The sequence below is a fragment of the Lagenorhynchus albirostris genome, chromosome 17 (assembly GCF_949774975.1).
Source record: "Lagenorhynchus albirostris chromosome 17, mLagAlb1.1, whole genome shotgun sequence".
Classification (NCBI taxonomy): domain Eukaryota; kingdom Metazoa; phylum Chordata; class Mammalia; order Artiodactyla; family Delphinidae; genus Lagenorhynchus; species Lagenorhynchus albirostris.
The window spans coordinates 40,510,378-40,518,456 of record NC_083111.1 but is presented as its reverse complement, the minus strand read 5'-3'; positions in this window follow the sequence as shown (position 1 = coordinate 40,518,456).

Below are 8,079 nucleotides of genomic sequence, written 5' to 3'. Positions count from 1 at the left end.
GATGACAAAGCTGGTGTGTGGAGAGAAAAGAAAGAAACAGATGTGCAGTGAGAAGCAGACGTGGAGAAGCCATGTGGAGAGAAGGAGGGAGGCAGTGTGAGAGTTTTGGCTTCTGCTAGCTTTCCATTTCCTGGCTCTGATCCCCCCAAAACATCCCTTAGAGCCTCAAGGTGCCTGTACTTTTATAATATCCACTACCATTTAAAAAATTAACATGGCTCAAGGTAGTGTTCAGATTTTGCAAGGAGGAGTCTCAACGAAAACATAGAGCTAGTGTGGTAACCTGCACAAAATTTGTGTTCTCCTTGAAACTTAGTAGGGCAGCTGTCAAGATGGCGTCTTTCCTCTCTTACAAGAAATTCCCAGCTGGGTATGTCTCATTTTCTTGAAACCCAGAAGGGACTAACAACCATAGCTGGAGAATCTGATGTAATGGAACTAATGGAGTTAGACCTTCAAATATCAAATACCAATTTCTATATGAGGATACTTCTGCTGTTTTCTCTCCTCATTGCCCTTTGTATGTCTGTGTTCTTGGAGGGCAGAGGCTGTCTCAGTGCAGTAGGAATGGGGGACCCCATGCCCATATTCTCAGGGACAGTGTCCCCCTTTCCCTATTTGAAGTCTCACTGTGGTCCTGCCCCTGTGTGCTGACAGAGCTTGGCCTTCCTGGTGAACAGACACTTTAGTACTAAATGTGCGTTCAATGATTGTGACTCTATTGAGGGCGAAGTTTGTGTTGCTTTCATTCGCGTACCTTGAACTACCTGGCCCAATACCTAATAGGCCCTCCATCAAAACTTATTGAGTGAAAGACAGAATAAATTGTTTTTCTCAGTGGCAGTTTGAAGGTACCAAAAACAGGATCCAAAACCTGAAACCAAACCACGTAGTAAATTATATAATCTGAGCGTGCAAATGGATAGATGCCCAGTGTAATTCATTAGGGTGTTAATTATGATGATGGTATCTATGCTATGCAAGTTCTTAACCCTCAAGTTGTGAATGCCCTAGTGTGGGAGACAGATAAGAAGATTGGGTCTACGTGTCATTTCCAGGGATCTTGCTTTTTTCTACTTCAGATTGTGCTTTAATGTTGAGAGAAAAATGATAATCCCACTTGCCATTGGGTCGTGCATCACTCCTGCTAGATTCTCCTGGAGAGATGACTTCACAGTTTCTTGGAGGCTTCCACTTATTTCACCCATCAGAGGAATGTTTATAGTTTTCATGTAAATTTTAATGGGCAGAAACGTCTGTTCCCCATCCAACCGTGATGTCTTGTGTATACACGAGAATCCCTGGCTGAGCACAAACCAGGGATTTGTGTGTATTGGATGCTTAGGAAAATAATGTAGACCAAGGACAAAGAAGAGAGGTGTCAAGAGGGAGTGAGGAGGAGAAAGGGGAAGTGGTGAATGGGTGAGTGTGCAGGAAAACTCTCCCTGCACCAGCTGGTGGCACTATGTGCAGCCTGTCCCTCCTTGGAGGTCAGGCTGGCCCTGGTGGATCCGAGGCCTACCCCCTTCCTCTGGAGCAGAGCCCATGGGTCTGGTGAGCCACTTAGCTCCATTTAATGGAGCTGCTCCCTCATAACAATTGTGGGCACCTCTTGCTCCTTGTATGGGAAAGGGCAAATGCACTGGCATGTCACTTTCCCGCAACCCCTTGGCCTTCAAGCCTGGCAGAGCTGGCTTCTCCTTGTTTGCTCCTGTACCTCTAGAGGTTCTTCCCCGCCTCCCATCACCTGAGCTCCTGCTGGAACTTTGAGTTCGTGGGTAGGACTAAACAGAGCATTGGGACTGTCCTCCCATAGCTTGGAATTTGCAGAGGACTCCTGACCACTTTTTTGGCCCTACTTCTCATTCCCCCTGATATGTTCTCCAGCCACCTGAAATTACTTGGAATCACCCAAATGCCCATACTTCTGAGCCTTTTCTGTTTTTTTTAACCTTGGAATGCTTCCTCTTTGCCAGCCCCTGTCCACATGGTGGTGCAAGAACGTGCACAGAACACATGCACACACCACCCTGCCAGTTGCTCTCTGTACTTCAAAACCCAAACTGAAGTTTTCTCTGTGAGATTCTCTCTGACCCACTCGAGCAGAGTTCATCACCCCCTCTTGCTGTCCCACTCTTCTGCATACATACTCTGTGATGCTGTCTGTCACGTCACTTCGCAGTGATGATTTTGGATATGAGGGCTCTGTCCCTGAAGTCAGGTTGCTTGGCTACAAATTACAGCTCCATCATTGGGCTGCATGATCCTGAACAGGTTACTTAATATCTCCACGCCTCAGTTTCCTAATTTGTAGAATGGGGATGCTGTTAATAATAACCATAAACGTTTGTTGAGAAAATTAAATGAGATGATACAGGTAAATCACTTAGCAAAATACCCGGCTCAATAACGCGCAGCTATTACTATCAACTCCTCAGTTTTTCTACCCAACCATCTTGTACGGAGACTGTTACGCACCCTGTATTCCTAGAGACAGGTGTATAATAACTCTTTCACGTTTGTTTGTTGAGTGACATTGTTGAACTGATGGATCCCAGTGGCCTACTCAATCAGGTTCATGTTCTCTGGAATCAGCAGTTGGGGTTCAAATCTTAACTTTACCAGTTTATAGCAATGGGACCTTGGGCAAGTTAATTAAACTTTCTATGTTTTAGTTTAATCATCTGTAAAATTTTAATTATGATAGTACCTAGCTCACAGGGTAGAGATAATCTACAGAGTGCCTAGAATATGGAAAGATCTCAATAAAAGTTAGTTAATGTTATTCTCACTAATGTTATGAGTATTATTACATTTAATACTCATCTTAAATATCACTACTATAAAGTCTTTCTCAATCACTCTCTCTGGAAGGGATCTCATTCTTTAGCCAATATAATTCATCCAATTTAATTCATCCAATATAATTAAATTATTAAATGCCAGCTATAATCCTGGCACCATGCTAGACACCTGCTGTGCAGTGGTAAATAAATCATATATGATCTCCACCTTCATATAAGTTGGGGTTTGAGAGAGCGCTAAATCTCAATGTGTTTTCAGAGTTCTCAACCCAGTGAGATATAGATTAACGTGACACAGATAGAGATCAAAATGTGAGCTTACTTACAACCATGTAGGAAAGGTGTTAACTGCCCAGGTCCTCAACCCAACTACAGTTCATTCTTTTGGCCTTTCTAGATTTATCATTGAAGAATTCTTGGGTCACTACAATTGGCTAAATCAAGGCTTTAGCCTTAGGCTGGTTTTGACTCCTTGTGTTAAATGGTGTCCTTGATTTTTCTGTTGCTGAAGGAAGGAACCTCAGGGAAAAACATCATGTTGGTTTGGAAACCAAATATACATTTGGCCAAAGCTTTTAATGCAGCTCTTAGATGATCTTCTCGTGGGTTTGGTAATTTCTGGGGAAAGGACCAGCAGACGAGCATATGCTCCTGGGCTTATATAACTCCGTGTCTCTGGGGCTTACGATATTGCTTAGTAATAATAAGTGCTCAAAAAATATTTGTTTAACTCACATTGTTGAACAACAGTTTAGTTGAACATAAAATTCCAGTTTGATGATTATTTTCTCTAAACACTTTGATTTTATTATGTGACTGTCTACTTGCTTCTTGGTTATTTTTGAGAAACCTGGTGTCCATCTACTTAATTGTCATTCCCCTATTCCCTGGGGTAATCTCTATTTTGAAGTTGGTATGTATTTTTCTCATCCATGTTCTTATGCTTTTACTAGATATATTTAACTATAAGCTATTAGTGTGGGGTTTTAGAAAATTATATAAATTATTACTCTTGTAGATATCCTGCAATTTGCTTTTTAAAGTCACCATTATGGTCTCAATATTTATCCAGGTTGATACAAGTAGGTCTAGTTCATTCATTTTCACTGCTGTGTATTTCACTGCAAAAATATAGCACCGTGCATTTATTCATTGATGATCATTAGGTGGTTCCTGATTGTTGCTATTACAAACAGTGCTTTAATGAGCATCCTTGTGTCTGTCTCCTGTGTGATATAGAAGATGCACACTGAGAAGCAGAATCGCTGGGTCACCAAGGATGTGAATATCTTAGATGTTGATGGTTGATCGCCAAGGTGGCCTCCCAATTCACACTCCCACCAGCAGGGCACAAGTACTCTCCTTCACATTTTCATCAACCTTGCTGTTGTCAGACTTCTGAATGGGTGTGTACTTGACCCCTACTTTATACATTGTCTCCAGTGTTATCATTCTCTTTTTACAGATGAGAAAACTGAGGTTAAAGAGTGGCAAGCTCAGAGAAAGAATGAGTGAATGAGTGAATGAATATGGTGATACTTTATTTATTTGTTATTTATTATTTCTTTAACCAGAATATAAGTTCCATGAATGTAAGTACCTTACCCCTAGCCCTGAGAACAGGTTCTGGTAACAGGTAAATGCTCAGTAGTTATTGTAATGAATGGAGGAAACTGGGCAGTGAATGTCCATTTACTTCAGGAACCTCCCCTCGACCTTCCAAGATACATTCTGCACTTACCCTGCAGGAGTTTTGAAGGAGCAAGAAAGGCCTGCAGCAGCCTGGGCTAATGGAGTGGAGGAAGTGTGACAGCTAAAAATTTTTTCAGCGGAAAATTAAATCTGCCCAGCAGGGGTCTGATGAGAAGCTGGGGCCAGCCTGAAGGAGGATGCAGCTGGAGGGAGTGTCCATCTGGATCCCATAGGCCTCTGGACGTTGAGAGGTTATTCTTAGCCATCTTTTCTTCAGTCCTTATTTTCTCTTGATCAGGGCTCTCTTGATTTTGCAACTGGAATCTTTTTTTCCCCTTCTGTAAAGCAATGATTTTCCATATAGTAATTCTTTCCTTCTTTAGACTTCCCAGAGGGGGTAGGAGGTTCTTTCTGTGCTCAGACACTTTGCACATTGCCTCCCACCCAGCTCCTCCCAGCGCTTTTTCGGCTGGTGTAGACCTATTCTGTGTGCTGGATTTGACCCCAGATCCTTGTTTGGTTACAAAGGACTTAACCATGCCACTCTCCTTACTGATTATTTTTTCCTAGTAACATCAATAGGAGTACATTTCCCGCCCTGCCTCATGTGTCCTGATTTCTGCTGGATTCATTTAACGTGAGCCTTAAGGGGCAGCCAAACCGATGGCAGGTGGCCAAGCTCCAAGCCTTGGCTCCTGCGTCATCATTATAATCACTCGCACTGACACGGTGCTCTGTGGTTAACAGAGTGCTGCATGCTCAGCCGCTCTTTAGTCCTCACAGCAGCAGAAGCCAAGACCTCTGGGGTTTGGTGACATCCCCAGGATCACCAAAGAGGAAAGGCCGAGGTTTGAACTTGCTTTTCTAATGCTGAATCCCCTATTTTTTCTTTCAGTCCTTGCAGGGGTCACAAAGGCAAGTGGCTTTGGGGGCCAGGTAGATAATCTAAATGAGAGAAGCTGGCTGGAGTAGAAGACATCAGGGAGTAGTGAGGACTGTGGGGGAATTAGAGAACATGCTTTGCCTAAAGGCATCAAAATGCAAAGCGTTTAAAAAGCAATAAAAACCAAACCCATTTCTTTTACCACCTCTTCAGTGTCCAGTCTATAACTTCTCTTTGTTGGTGGTGAAGATGGATGGTGTCACTTTATCGCTGAGTAGCACTGACTTGGTGGCATGAGTAAGCATGACCTTGGTTGCAGTAAGTCTCCGGTATAGATGAGGAAGTGTATGTTAAAGATTGAGTGATTTTATGGCTTTTAGGATAGTATTACAGACCCAAGGATGTACGTATCCTGGGCCTACCCATCATCTTGTCTTCCCTAGAATTTTCAAGGGATGAGGTTCAAAGTAATATGACATTTTTGGTTGTGCAAATCCCTTATGCCTCAGTCCCAGCCCTGGTCAAAAGTTCTTCCCCTCCTTCCCCACCTCTTCCTCTCTCTCTCATCCCCTTTTTGAAGTCATGGGGTAGTTGCACAGGTCTCTATGCTGAGACAAAGAGTGACAGTGACAAAGACAAGAGAGATAGTCAGGCCCCCAAAAGAACCCCAAGTTTACCTTCTCACCCAGGCATAGGACCCAGAGTAAAGACAGAGAACAGCGTGGTTCATGCCTTTAAGGAGAGAGAGACCTTCCCCATTAATATGGGGCGCAATGAAGGTCATGGGCTTTGGCCAATCAAATAAAAACTCCTTCTCTTTTGAGGGGGGTTAGGAAGGAGCTGGGCTGAGGTGGGGCTAGCATGAGAATAGGGCTGAAGTGTATCCCTTACTCTAAACAATAGTGGTTAATGCTGTGGACCCAGAGTGTGCAGCTCTGCTACCTATTGGCTCTGTGACCTTGAACAAGTTATTTGACCTCATTCCTCAGCATCTTCATCCATGAAACATGGGTAGATGCAGTGGTGATGAGGATGAACTGAGATAAGGTGTGTGCATTGGTCAGTAAATATTAGTTCTTTTTGTTTGGAGTTCTGTCTCCTAGCCCCACGCTTTTCTCTGTTAGATAAAATCTGAGGAAGCCTTCAAATGCCTGCAGAAGGAATACAGATGGAATAATTCATAGAATAAGAAACTACAATATTCTGCCAATTTTTCTTCTTCGGAACTTGCTATCGGCCCAAATTCCCTGATTCCACCTTTTTTTCTTCATCTCTATAACCTCAGATGGTCTCAGTGAGCTGGAATCTTGGATGAGGTAGCTGGGACTCTGCCGGATAACGCTTGGCTGTCAAATGTGCTCTGCGAGGTATAACTGACTTTTGTCTAATATTCACTCCAACTTAACTGCCATTCAGTTGAAACTTTTCCTAAGTAGTTGTTTTCTCATCTGGCTTCTTGTGGGACAGAAAATTTAAGAAGGCAGATTCTATTATTCGAACACAACATTGCTGTACCTACCGAATCAATAGTGGACTGAAAGTCCCCCTCCCCCATCTTTAGAGTTGGTTTTCTTTCCGCATGCCTCACATATACCAATGAAAAATAGTTCAGAGTGGATATTGCCTAGACGTAGAATTAGGTTCTTATTAATGGGAAGAATTAAGTTCTTATCAATGGGCAAAAGTAGAATTGAGAGGTAGATGATATGCTTATATACTCTGATTTATTCTTAGTTTTTACCGCACATAATATTTCTGTTGAGACCAGTTGACAGAGTCGGAGGCTCAGCATGGAAAAAGCATGGATAATTCTGAAGTACCAATGATTCACGTGTTACATGTATTTTAGCATGGAGCCAGCGGAAGACTTTTGGATCGTGTCCTTCCCGCCTTCTCTCTCTCTCTGTCCCTCCCTGACCCCCCACTCTTCTCCTTTCCCCACATCTGTAGCCATCCCCTCCTGGTTAAGCCCAGAAGGAAAACTCGATGGAAATGATGGAAACCATCCAGGAAATTATGACACCCAGGTTCTGGTTCCAGCTCTGCTAATTACTAACTGAGTGGTAGTCACTCCTCCGGGTATCAGCTTCCTCACATATAAAATAAGTAGGAGGTTGGGGGAGGCCAGGGCACGTAGGACTGAGAGATCTCTAAGTTTTCATTCCTCTGTGGATTTCACCTTTGCCAGCTTGGGGCCTGGCATGTCTCAGCAGCTGGTCACTTGGATAATCCCCAGAGCAGATAAGTGCTGCAGGATAACGGAACATGGGCCCTATTCACGGCAAAGTCCGGCCACTCGAATAGATGCTGGTGCCTCTGGCTTGTTTTCCGGAGCCACCAGCCAACCCAGAGAAGAAGCTGGCTGGAAAAGTGGATGGATGGATGCATTAGAAAGGCCAGTGTCATCTGCAAACGCAGTGTCTGGGAAATGCCCATGTGCCCAGAAAGAAGTCACTGAATCCCTTCAGCTGGGCAAGCCAGGCTTTGAATCCTGACGCTGCCACTTATCCGAGCTGTGTGACCTTGGGCAAGCTCTCTGGCTGTGTTGTCATTTTTCTCCTCCATGGAATGGGAGTGGCACTATACCCACCTTGCCAAATTGTAGTAAAGTTCGAGGTACTGCAGAGGCCTAACAGTACCTACTGAGTACAGGGACTCAGAGGTACTCAGTAAATGGTAGTAGAAGTGGCTATTGTATTA